The 12,182-nt window shown below is 44.3% G+C and overlaps 1 long non-coding RNA gene across 4 annotated transcripts in view; it reads left to right on the plus strand.

The window, feature by feature from the left end:
- The window catches only part of LOC116086103, a 19,706-nt gene extending 9,201 nt beyond the window's left edge, over positions 1-10,505 (plus strand). For all 4 annotated transcript variants that reach the window (XR_004116823.1, XR_004116824.1, XR_004116826.1 and 1 more), the window contains 3 exons: positions 7,839-8,102; positions 8,450-9,408; positions 10,324-10,505. This is a non-coding gene — a long non-coding RNA (uncharacterized LOC116086103). The remainder of the gene's footprint in view (positions 1-7,838; positions 8,103-8,449; positions 9,409-10,323) is intronic.
- Positions 10,506-12,182: the final 1,677 nt, after the last annotated feature.

Consider the following 12,182-nt stretch of genomic DNA (forward strand, 5'->3'; position numbering starts at 1 on the left):
TTTATACATCTGTTTCGATATCGATTTTGTTCGATATTAGAATGGCTACTGCAGCTTGTTTCTTGGGATCATTTGTTTGGAAAATTGTTTTCTAACCTTTTTCTCTGAGGTAGTGTCTGTCTTTGTCACTGAGTTGCATTTCCTGTATGCAGCAAAATGCTGGGTCCTGATTACCTATCCAGTATGTTAGCCTATGTCTTTTTATTGAAGCTTTGAGTCCATTGATGTTAAGAGATATTAAGGAAAAATGATTGCTACTCCCTGTTATTTTTGTTGTTAGAGGTGGAATTATGTTTGTGTGGCTATCTTCTTTTGGGTTTGCTGAAAGATTACGTTCTTGCTTTTTCTAGGGTGTAGTTTCCCTCCTTGTGTTGGTGTTTTCCATCTATTATCCTTTGTTGGAATATCTTTTCTCCATCTATGGTAATTGAGAGTTTTGCTGGGTATAGTAGCCTGGGCTGGCATTTGTGTTCTCTTAAGGTCTATATGACATCTGCCCAGGATCATCTAGCTTTCATAGCCTCTGGTGAGAAGTCTGGTGTAATCCTGATAGGCCTGCCTTTATATGTTACTTGACATTTTTCTCTTACTGCTTTTAAAATTCTTTGTTTATTTAATGCATTTGGTGTTTTGATTATTATGTGACAGGAGGAATTCCTTTTCTGGTCCACTCTATTTGGAGTTCTGTAGGCTTCTTGTATGTTCATGGGCATCTCTTTCTTTAGGTTAGGCAAGTTTTCTTCTATAATTTTGTTGAAGATATTTATTGTTCCTTAAAGGTGGGAGTCTTCACTCTCTTCTTTATCTATTACCCTTAGGCTTGGTCTTCTCAGTTCGTCCTGGATTTCCTGGATGTTTTGGGTTAGGATCTTTTTGCTTTTTGCATTTTCTTTGACTGTTGTGTCAATGTTTTCTATAGTATCTTCTGTCCCTGAGATTCTCTCTTCTATCTGTTGTATTCTGTTGGTGATGCTTGCATCTATGACTCTTGATCTCTTTCCTAGGTTTTCTAACTCCAGGGTTGTCTCCCTTTGTGATTTTTTATTGTTTCTATTTCCAATTTTAGACCTTGGATGGTTTTGTTCATTTCCTTCATCTGTTTGGTTGTGTTTTCTTGTAGTTCTTTAAGGGAATTTTGTGTTCCCTCTTTAAGAGCTTCTAGCTGTTACCTGTATTTTCCTGTATTTCTTTAAGGAAGTTATTTATGTCTTTCTTAAAGTTCTCTATCATCATCGTGAGAAGTGATTTTTCGATCTGGATCTTGCTTTTCCAGTGTGATGGTGTATCCAGGACTTGCTGTGTTGGGAGAATTGGGTTCTGATGATGCTAAGAAACCTTGGTTTGTATTGTTTATATTCTTATGCTTGCCTCCTGCCATCTGGTTATCTCTAGTGCTACCTGTTGTTACTATATCTGACTGGAGCCTGTCCTTCCTGTGATCCTGGTTGTGTCAGAACTCCTCAGAGTTCAGCTGTCTCTGTGATCCTGTGTTTCTGGGATCCTGTGATCCTGGGAACCTGGGTGTTTCAGAACTCCTGGGAGTAAAGCTGCTTCTGGGACCCTGAGATTCTGGTGTGACCAAGACCCTGGGATCCTGGGATCCCGGGATCCTGGGTGTGTTAGAGTGCTTGGGAGTGGAGCTTCCTCTGGGTGTCCTTTGACTGGCTGCAGAGTTTGGGCCCAAGGTCTGCTCAGGGCTCTGGTGGGGAGCTACTGTGTTGTTCCCTCCTGGGACTTTTATTTCCACAGATCCTATTACTATTCATATTGCATTAATCTTTTTGTCAGTTTTGTATCTGCAGTCTGGTGGTACGGATGAGCTGGCCTCAGCAATACCACTTACACACATATATGATGTAGGTTGGCTTAGTTGTATTGCAGAAGCCTGGCTGTCAATTCCTGCAGTACATGCTGGAGAATTATGTATTTGTTGCATATGCCTCTTATAATGCAGCAGATTGGTTAGGATGTGTTCCCTGACTTGTAAGAACTTGCAAGGTTTACCATGACATATGACTTCTACACATGTGTCATTGATGTGAGTCATATAGACAGACTCAATGCCAAGGCAGAAAAATTAGCACCTACACCAAGGATATGGCCTGGGTGTAGCCTTGCGGAAGGGTGGAAGCGTTGGTTCCAGTCTCCAGTTTCTTACAGCCCCTTCCTTAGCCCTAGAGCTGTAAGGAATGAGCTCTGTTGTGTGCAGATGGACAACCTAAAGCTTAAGACTTGAAAGAAACAGATGAAGGAGAGGTTGTAAGGATCCTGACAATACTCCAGTTGTCAGAGCACAGTTCGTGCACACAGGCAGCTTCACTGCTAATGTCTAGTTGATCAGGTATACTTCTAAGGTTTAATTAATAAGTTCCCCTTACTTTGGGATGGATGTCATAGTTTGGTTTCTATTACTGTGTTAAAAAAATATGACCAAAAGAAACCTGGAGAGGACAAATTTCATTTCATTTTATAGATTATAGTCTATCATAGAAGGAAGCCAAGGCAGGAACCCAGAACAGAGCACAGAAACAGTTTGACTGACTTGCTCCATATGAGTGAGTTGCTCATGGAACCCAGGCCCACCTGCATAGGGATGGCATTACTCTAGCAGGTTGGGTTCTTCCTTATCAATTAGAAATGAAGAAGACACCTCACAGACAGGTATTCCCAGGCCGATCTGGGTGAGGAAATTCTTTACCTGAGGTTCCCTCTTCTAGATGACTCTAGGAGTTTTTCAAGTTGGCAGCTGAAGCTGACAATGAAAGGGGCTGTTTCTTTCATTAGTTGGCATAAAAGTGAACAAAGGATTATGACCCATGTGCACTGTGTCTAGATCGTAGCACTTTGATATTAAGAGGTAGTTTCCTCACCTAAATGCAAAGCTCTCAAGTTTATTTGGGGAAATAATTGTTTTCATGTTAGAGAAAAATATCATCACTCTCATTTCACAGATTAGTTATCAAATTAAACTGAGCTTATATTACAAAATAAAAATGTTACATATGATTATTGTAAATTGAGCTAGAGATATAAATTAAGTTAGTACAAGGTAAAAGTAGTCAGAGTTTTGACCAGGAGTTTTATCCTGAGGAATTTGCTTCCATAAGATAATTTAATAAAAGCAGCATCCCTATGCATGAAGTAGTATGATAACCTAATCCATGTCCTCTTCAACTACATTCACTAAGAAAGTACATAAAATATTGAAATTTCCCAATAGCATAACATAAATCAGGACTTACATGAATATCCAAATTTTACATATATATTCTTTTCCAGGCACATTCATTTTATTCGTACACACACACACACACACACACACACACACACACACAGAACACACATCACTCTTTTCTTTTGCAAGTAGAAAAAATATTATTTTGAATCTTCTTGCAATTTGTTCTTTTTGAGATAGAAGGCACTCATTATCCCTCGGTAAAATTATTCTCCAGTGAGTCCTTTGTTCACACAATGGCAAACTCCCCACCTAGAATCAAGAAGCTTATCCACACACGCTAAAACATCTATGAATAAAGCCTCACCTAGGGCTGAGAGCGTTGTGGGAAGAATTACACGTCTGTACTGCTATGGGGCATTGCCTCTGGGAGAGAAAGTGGTCGGTTATTAGAAGGACTGGCAAGGGTACCATGTATTGGTGGCACACGGCCATGACTGGCTAGAGGGAACCATGGAACTAAAGGCAGTGAAGAGGCATGGCTGAAGACACAACTCCAGAAGCAGTAACGGCTATATCCAGTGCTGTATCTTTTCTTGTTCTCCACTATAACTCTCTCTGTTAAAATCAAATACTCAGTGAACTGTGTCTATGTGATCATCGATGTATTTCCTGTACTTTTGAGAATAAAAGGAGAGGACTGTTGTTCTTAGGTAAGACCAGAACCTGGATTGCATAGACAGGTGGTAAGGTTGGCTTGGGGTGACATGAGGGGCAGTCACTGAAGCAGTGGCTCTGAGTGAGAATAAAGAATGGTGTGGTAAACAGTGTTTGTATTTACCAAGTATTTCATTGACCTCTGTTAAACCCAGGAAAGGTCATGACTTAGGGTTTTATGGCTGTGAAGAGACACCATGACCATGGCAACTCTTAAAAAGGCAAACATTTCATTGGGACTGGCTTACAGCTTTAGACGTTTGGCCCATTATCATCAATGCGGGAAACACGGCAGCACTCAAGCAGACATGGTGGTGGGGGAGCTGAGAGTTCTATGTCTTGATCTCTAGGCAGCAGGAGGGAACTGGGATTCCACACTGGGCAGAGCTTGAACATATATCTGACCTCAAAGGCTCACCTCTAGAGTGACACACTTAACTCCAATAAGGCCTCACCCCCTGCAAGGCCACACCTCCTGATAGTGCCACTCTCCATGGGTCAGGCATTCAAACACACAAGTTTGTGGGGGTCAAACCTATTCAAACCAGCACAGGCCATTGAATGAGAAGTGGGTGGATAATACCGGCAGGAAAAACCCTGGGCAGATGCACCGCGAAGCACTACACTGCCCTCTCTATTTGCCCTTTCTCATCTATACAAGCGGGAGCAACTTTCGCTTGACATGTGGTGTGGCTATGATGGTTAGCTTTATGTGTCATGTGAATTTGCCATATGTCCAGCTGCGCTTTGTGTGTGTATGTCTGTGAGAACACTTATGGATAACCTTAGCCCTGAGTCACCCTGGGATGGGTGACTCAGTAAACTAGACGGCTTTCTCTCATTAAGGGGTGTCATTCCATCAATCCACTGAGGCTCTGAAAGGAACAGGAAGTGGAGGAGGATGCCCCTCCTTCTGCATGGGCATTGCTTGCCTTTGCTCTCGGGCACACGCTGGGCTCCTTCTGCATGGGCGTTGCTTGCCTTTGCTCTCGGGCACACGCTGGGTTCCACGTGTTCTCGGGCCTTTGGATTCGGATGCACCTACTTCTCCTGGGTCTTCAACTTGCATATGGCAGATCATGAGACTTCTCAGTGAGCTACTTGCTCAGATTCTTTGTGCTGATGACTGATAAAGCCTTCTTCCAACTTTTCTTTCTCTAGGACACCTCAAGAAATGAATAAACCTGTGCGGTCGTGAGCAACTGAGAGTTGGGGCCATTTATCATTGTGGTATAATTTGACATGTCTTGATTTATACAACAGAATTTCCCAAGATATAAAGAAATAGAACACAGAAGATGGAACCCTTTGTTGAGTGAGACCCAGCAGGGGATTTCTGTAGATCCTTTGGGGGGTTAGGCTTGAACTTGCACCTGGGGTTTTCATGCTGGTGTCAACTAGTGCGTTCATACTCTCCTGAAAGGTCGCTTCTGCCATATAAGCATTTGTTAACTCACTCCACAGCTCTACACTCACCTTTCACCTCTTAAGTTTTCAAACAGTCATGCTTGGAGACTGTAATGACAGCTGCCCAGTGTAGAGATGAGCTCAGGCTTGATTTATACGCGATTGTCAAAAACTATCTTTGAGAGAAGAATTGTACCCTTGGCAAGTCCTAAAAACCCCCTTCTTAGCTACTCTTCCAGTTTTTACATTAGGAAGCTAATCTGCATATTATATTTTAAAAACAGTCCTCCTAATTCCACGAGGGCAGCAGCCCAGATCAATTAGAAAGGCCTCATTACTTTACAGCAGTCCCGACATTGACGCCATGGACAGATAACTAAGTGGATGCTGCAGGGAGTTGGGAGGTCAGCCTATAAAGGCTGCGCCTGAAAAGCAGCCGCCATAAATACTCTGTGTCTGTCCTCCCAGTCAAGGCGAGTAGAGGAACCAGAGCAGCTACCCAGATAATGAAAGAAAAACAAGATTGGTGTCCGTGGCAGGTAATGCGGAGAACTTCCTCTAGATTTTCCAGGTTTCTATTCTTTGCCCCTCGGGGTCAGCAAGAATCTGATCTGGCTCATAGGAGCCACTTCAACAAGTCAAAGGCTCTCAGCTGCTGCGAATAGGGATTCCCCGACTCATCAATCTGGATTTTGAAATAGCTCTGTCAGATCTCAGGGCCACGTTGTTCTCACTGGTTCATGGCAAAACCTCAATACTGCTACTGCTGTGAAATTGTTAAGCTGTTTGTGAAACTTCAGAAAGCACTGGGTCTGGCAGCTCCTCCTTAAGACGCTGGCGTGAGATGAGGACTATGCTCTTACAGGGCAGGCAAAGGAGACCAGCTGCGACTGAGGACAGGGCAGAAGATGCTGTGTGTCAGTTTCTGTAGGAGGTACTTGCTGCTTCCTGTTAACGCATTCCGGCAAGGCAGAAGCGAACCCCTCACCGACTACCACTTAGCAGATGAGAACAGGAAGATTCACTAAACACACGAGGCAGTGCAAGGATCCTTTAAATGTGGAGTGAATGGCACACGACACGTGGTGAGCTGTGCAGTGTGCTTGGCAGGACGGACAAACCTGAAGCTACTTTGGAAAGGAAAGTTAGGTGAGAGAGGGCAGTCCTTAGCACAGTCCCACCCACCTCAACTCTAGTGGCAGATCAGGCAGCTGGCTCAGCCCTGGAGACAAAGTCCCTGTCATTCAATAAGACCTGGATGGCAGTGGCTGGTCTCCTTGCTGTCTTGAGAGGTCACTTGTTAAAAACGGATCTAGCAGGGGTGAAAGGAGGAGAGGCTGAGAAGAGGGGACAGTCAGAGCACAGCAAGCCTCATCTTAGCAGGCGTGAGAGAGAGCCCAGCTGACGGTGGCAGGTGCAGGAGGCTCAGCTCAGGCAAGGAAGCACATGGTTGGGCAAGGACCTCCTCAACCGAGAACAGCCCTGGAGTCAGACAGTTCTGAGCCTGCGTTCATCAGTCTCGGGGAACTACCAGTCTGCCTTTCACCTCTACAGAGCCTGAGAGCACAAGTTCCAGTACTGGACTTGGCTCCTATACCACCATCCACCTTATCGTCACCCCTCCAGCAGGATGATTGATACTCAGCAAGTCTTGGAAATAAAAAGATTGATCCCCTCCCGGATACCAAGTTCAGTTACCGGGCTGTTTTTCAGGTCCCCAGTCTATGTGGAAAATGCCTCCCACCCCTGGCAAACCAGTAGTTACCCTGAGAGAGTAGGATCTGGGGGGGGGGCTGCCTAGCCCGCAGACTGCACAGGAAGTGTGGGCAGCAGAGGCACCTGGTGTACAGGGACATAAGTGAAGCCAGTTGTGGACATCAAGTGCTCCAGACTCAACACTAACAAAGCGACCTAGGAAACAAGACCTGAGGTGTGTTTGTGGGCATTTCTAGAGAGGTAGCTCACAATGATCTGGATCACCAGTTTCAAGAGATCCAATTCCTTCCCTCTTCTGACCTCTTGACCTCCATGAGCACTGGGCACACATGTACGACACAGACATTCCTGAAGGTAACACACACACACACCACATACACACACTTACATAAATTAAAAGTAATTAAAAATTACTAGAGTATATAAAGATTGCAAAAAATAAACAACAAAACCATCGATAAATGGACCAATCAATCCATTTAATAAATGGTTCCCAAAGAGTTACAAATGGCCAACAAATACATAAAGTATTGTCAACACTCTTAACCTACAGGGAAATGCAAATGAATTCTGCTTGGTGGTATCTTCTCAACTCAGATAGATTGGCTGTCATTAAGCAAACAAAGGACCACAAATTCTGGTTGAGGATGTGAAAAATAACAGCCAGCGGGAGTGTGAGCTGGGGCAGCCACTGTGCAGGTTTCTAAAGCAGTGTACAACAGTACCAACACATGACTCAGATAGATAGCACTGAAATTTCTAAGTCAACGTAGTGTAGAGATACTTACACACCTGTGCTTAATCATCTCATTATTCTCCATAGATAGGCAATGTGCCCATCACAGACGTCTGCAAAGAGAGGAGTGGATGGAGAAAATGCGAGTTATACGAATGGAATCTTATTATGCAATAAAAAAGGAAACAGTGACATTTATAAGAAATTCGTTGCAAGTAGAAACCATGTTAAGTGCAACAAGCTGGACTCAGACAGGCATATCACAATATCTCTGTGTGTTCATGTAACTGTAAGCTGTGAAACTTGGCAGGATTGTGAGAAGGAAGAGATCTTAGAGGTGGGGAAGAGAAGGTAAGGGAACAGACATGACATGAAATCAAGGATGGGAACTATTTGGGGTGGGGGTGGAGGTAACTCCTGGAGAGAAGGGGAGACAAGGTTCAGTGGGGATGGCAGTGGGGGATGAAGAACTGGGGAATAAATGGTGATACCGGTGAGCAGAGTGCTGCAGGCCAGTACTCAAATGCTAACTTAAAGATCAATGGGAAAAGCGTAAGTGTGCCAGTTTCCACCATGACCTTGACCTTCCCAGACACTCAGAACTTAAAACACTAGTCAGAATAATTCTTTTCCTCTGGTGTCTGATATAGAGGTGTGTTAGATGGTCTGAAGCATGACTTTTGTTTTTGTTTTTCCAGAACCACCAACTGGGTATCTTTAGGGTGCCCTTGGCATTGACTGCCTTGTGCTTGGCGCCCCCTGGTGGAAAATGAAAGGGCCGTCATCATAGTCCTATATCACCATTGTCCTAAGCCATGGCTGATGCTTTTACAAGATGTGTCTTCGTCAAGATTACCACATTCATATTAAATGAAGGCCTACATATCAATCAGACCATAATTTCTGAGAGACTTTCATTCAGCAATACTTCAGTTGAGTCATGAGTCAAGCAAAAGTAGTGAGAGATAGTTAATAGACTTCCATGTCATCAGGAGGTGTCTCTTCCAAGTTCTGTGAGATCCTACTGTATACTGTATACAGAACACGCTTCCTTGAAGATAGCTCATGGCTGCTCTCTTGTTCTGAAGATATGTCCATCAGATACTGGGATCCTGGGAGCTTCACCAACACTGTGCTGTATCAGGGACATGCCTGCCCTGTGTGAGACGTGGACATCAGCCCTTACAGCCTGTACTTTGCCAGTGGGTCCCATGACTGTACTGCCAGGCTGTGGTCTTTTGATTGGACTTATCCGCTGAGGATATATGCAGGACACCTGGCAGATGTGGACTGTGTCAAATTCCGCCCCAACTCAAACTACTTAGCTACAGGTTCCATTGACAAAACTGTTTGGCTATGGAGTGCCCAGCAGGGGAACTCGGTGTGGCTCTTTACAGGTCACCAGGGCCCTGTGCTCTCCCACTCCTTTTCTCCCAATGGTAAGTACTTGGCATCTGCTGGTGAGAACCAGCGGTTAAAGTTGTGGGATTTGGCCTCTGGGACACTTTTTAAAGAACTGAGAGGCCACATGAACAGCATCACCAGTCTGGCCTTTAGCCTGGACAGTGTCTGATTGCTTCTGCCTCCATGGACAACTCTGTGCGTGTCTGGAACATCAGAAGCATGTGCTGCGACACAACTGCTGACAGCTCTTCGGGTGAGTGTACACTGGGCAGATGAGCAACGTCCTGAGTGTACAGTTCCTGGCCTGCAACCTCTTCCTGGTGACTGGAATCACACAAGAGAATCAAGAACATTAAGTTTTTATCCAGGTGGCAGGCTGGGTAGGGCTGGAAGACTGGTCCCAGTCCAGGACTTGCTAAAACTGAATCAGTGATTGTGAAAGAGCCCTCCGTACCCCCTCCCCCCAAACACACACACACTCAACACAGCCCTGGGGCATAAGACTCCAGTGGAGAGCTGGGAGGCTCCCAGGCTCGGGGCCTCCTGCTTCACGCAGGCACCTTGCTTTTGCATCTGTCTCTTCCCTGGGTGTACTGGAACACTTGTAGAACTCTCCCTACAGCAGCTGTAGATGGTCTCTCCCTGAGGGACGTGAGGGCAGGAACTAGGAAAGGAAGAGATGATATGGCAGTCTTTCCTTTTCCATAATGATAAAACCAGAACTTTTATTATTACAATTAATAAATTTATTATTGAGAAGAAGAAACCTAGCACTGGCAGCAAGTGACTCCCGGCACTGGCTATAATACTTGGAATTTTGTGGTTCAGGGAATTCAGACTTTGGTGGCCCGGTGTATCAGGAGAAGGGGGCACCATATGCTGTGCTTCTGTGGGCAGGCAGGCAGCTACTGAGCATGGGCTCCTGCAGTGATGGTGGCAGTTCTTCCACTGGCTGCACTTGTCAGCACTTGTACCCTGGGGAGAAGCACCGTGGTGGGCAGAGGGTGGGCCTCAGCACTGCGCCAGTTACCCAGGGTTCCATCCCAATACCATCCACAAAATTATGATAAAGAGTAATTTTGAATAAGTCACAAGATAGACTTAAATGCTGGATTTAAGGATAGCTGTTTATTCTGAGATGTGGCTTATTGGTCTTTTTCTCCCTCAGTGACCTGCTTCCACCTCACTGCAGTGTCGGTAGTGAACAGAGAATGAATCATGAGTGCGCACTCGCAAGTATCGACCATGCTCTAAGCACAAAGCAAGTTCTGATGTCTGCTAAAGAATTAAATGTTTCTGTTTCTGAAAAAGTTATTTTGTATTTTGTTTTCTATTAAAATGTATTTAGTTCCCCCACCCCCCCAAAAAAAAAGAAAGATATTGTTACTTTGGGAGGCCGTGGAACCTTTAGGATATGGTGGCCTGGCTGACAGACATAGGTTTCTGGTGGTGGGGCACTGAAAGTAGGACCAACCATATTTCTTGCTTGTTAGTCTACTGCAGTGTGACTAGCCCTGCCACATACCCCCTATGCCCGTGTGCCTTTCCTGCTGGAATGGACTGAAATTTCCTAATCTATGAGGCCAAAGAAACCTTTCTCTCTTGGTCTTGGTTCTGGGAAGTGTTTTGGTCATGCAGGTAACACCACTTCTCATGTATCACACAGTGGGTAGGGTTAGGTAGGGGTTCATAGTAGGTAGAGAAAATAAGCTGTATAATATAAATTATAAGCTGTAAATATAAATTTTGGTGGTAATATCTCTTCTGGAGTGTAGGTTATCTGGGACATATGGTTCCCAGTGGTGGGAAAGAAGGAACGTGTGTGTGTGTGTGTGTGTGTGTGTGTATGTGTGTGTGTGTGTGTGTGTGTGTGTGAAAATTCAGGGAGAAAAGCCATATTGTTAGTTCAAATGAGACACACTCTCATGAGGGTAGTTTATATGGCTGTCTGTAGACAGTTAAGGTCTAGAAATCAATTTATATGGGTCATGGACCAACACTGAAAAATCCGAATATAAACTATCAATGTGGATTACACACTGTAAGTAAATATTGCTTTTGAAACTTTAATAGATCGCACTTGTCTGTGTCCACAGGGTCAGGGCATGTCACTTCCTTTTTAAAAGTGGGTCTTGGCAGCAAGCATTTGGAAACCTTGACTCTGTGTCTTTATTAGGTGGGGTTTTTTACCATGCTTGCTCTTGCCTGGCCTCTTGCTGAATAATTTTCCCAGCTGCCATTTCTTCCTTTAGTTTGTTCAGGCTGCTATTATAAAGTAACCTAAACTGAGTATCTTGTAAACCACAGAAACTTATTTCTCACAGCTTTAGAGCAGTGGTTCTCAACCTGCAGGTTGCAATTTCTTTGAGGGTCTCAATTCAGATATCCTGCATATCAGGTTTTTATGAGTTTTGAACCTCCCCCCCCCAAAGTTCATTATGATTCACAACAATAGCAAAAGTACAGTTTCAAAGTAGCAATGAAAGAATGTTATGGTCAGGGGTCACCACAACATGAAGAAGTGTATTAATGGGTCGAAGTATTAGGAAGGTTGAGAACCACTGCTCTAGAGGATAGGAATCCAACAGGAAAGGATGGTTAGTACAGGCAACTTCTGGATTGACCTTCCTCTGTGTTGCAGACAGACATTTCTTTATTGTGTCTTCCTTCACATGAGAAATCAGGATAGACTTTTCTCCTACCATAAGCCCGCTAATTTTAGGACTTGGTTACATTCCTAAGGACCTATCTCCAACCACAGTTGCTCTGGGCATTAAGATTTCAAAATATGGATTTTTGGAGAGACATGGTTACTCCATAACACCTAGTCAACCCAGGAGCCTAGTTGCTGCCCATTCAATGGGTGCTGGGGCTCAGGCCACACACTGTAGGCTTTGTCATCTCCTCTGTAGAGTCATAGGGCTGGGGGGGTGTGGGTTGGCAGGTTGAACAAGAGGAAGTTTCCCTCACTCTTATTTTGTAATTTTATCCATTTTAAACTTGGTATAGATTATAACAGTGTGTCTG

This window comes from Mastomys coucha, unplaced genomic scaffold (assembly GCF_008632895.1).
Source record: "Mastomys coucha isolate ucsf_1 unplaced genomic scaffold, UCSF_Mcou_1 pScaffold12, whole genome shotgun sequence".
Taxonomy (NCBI): domain Eukaryota; kingdom Metazoa; phylum Chordata; class Mammalia; order Rodentia; family Muridae; genus Mastomys; species Mastomys coucha.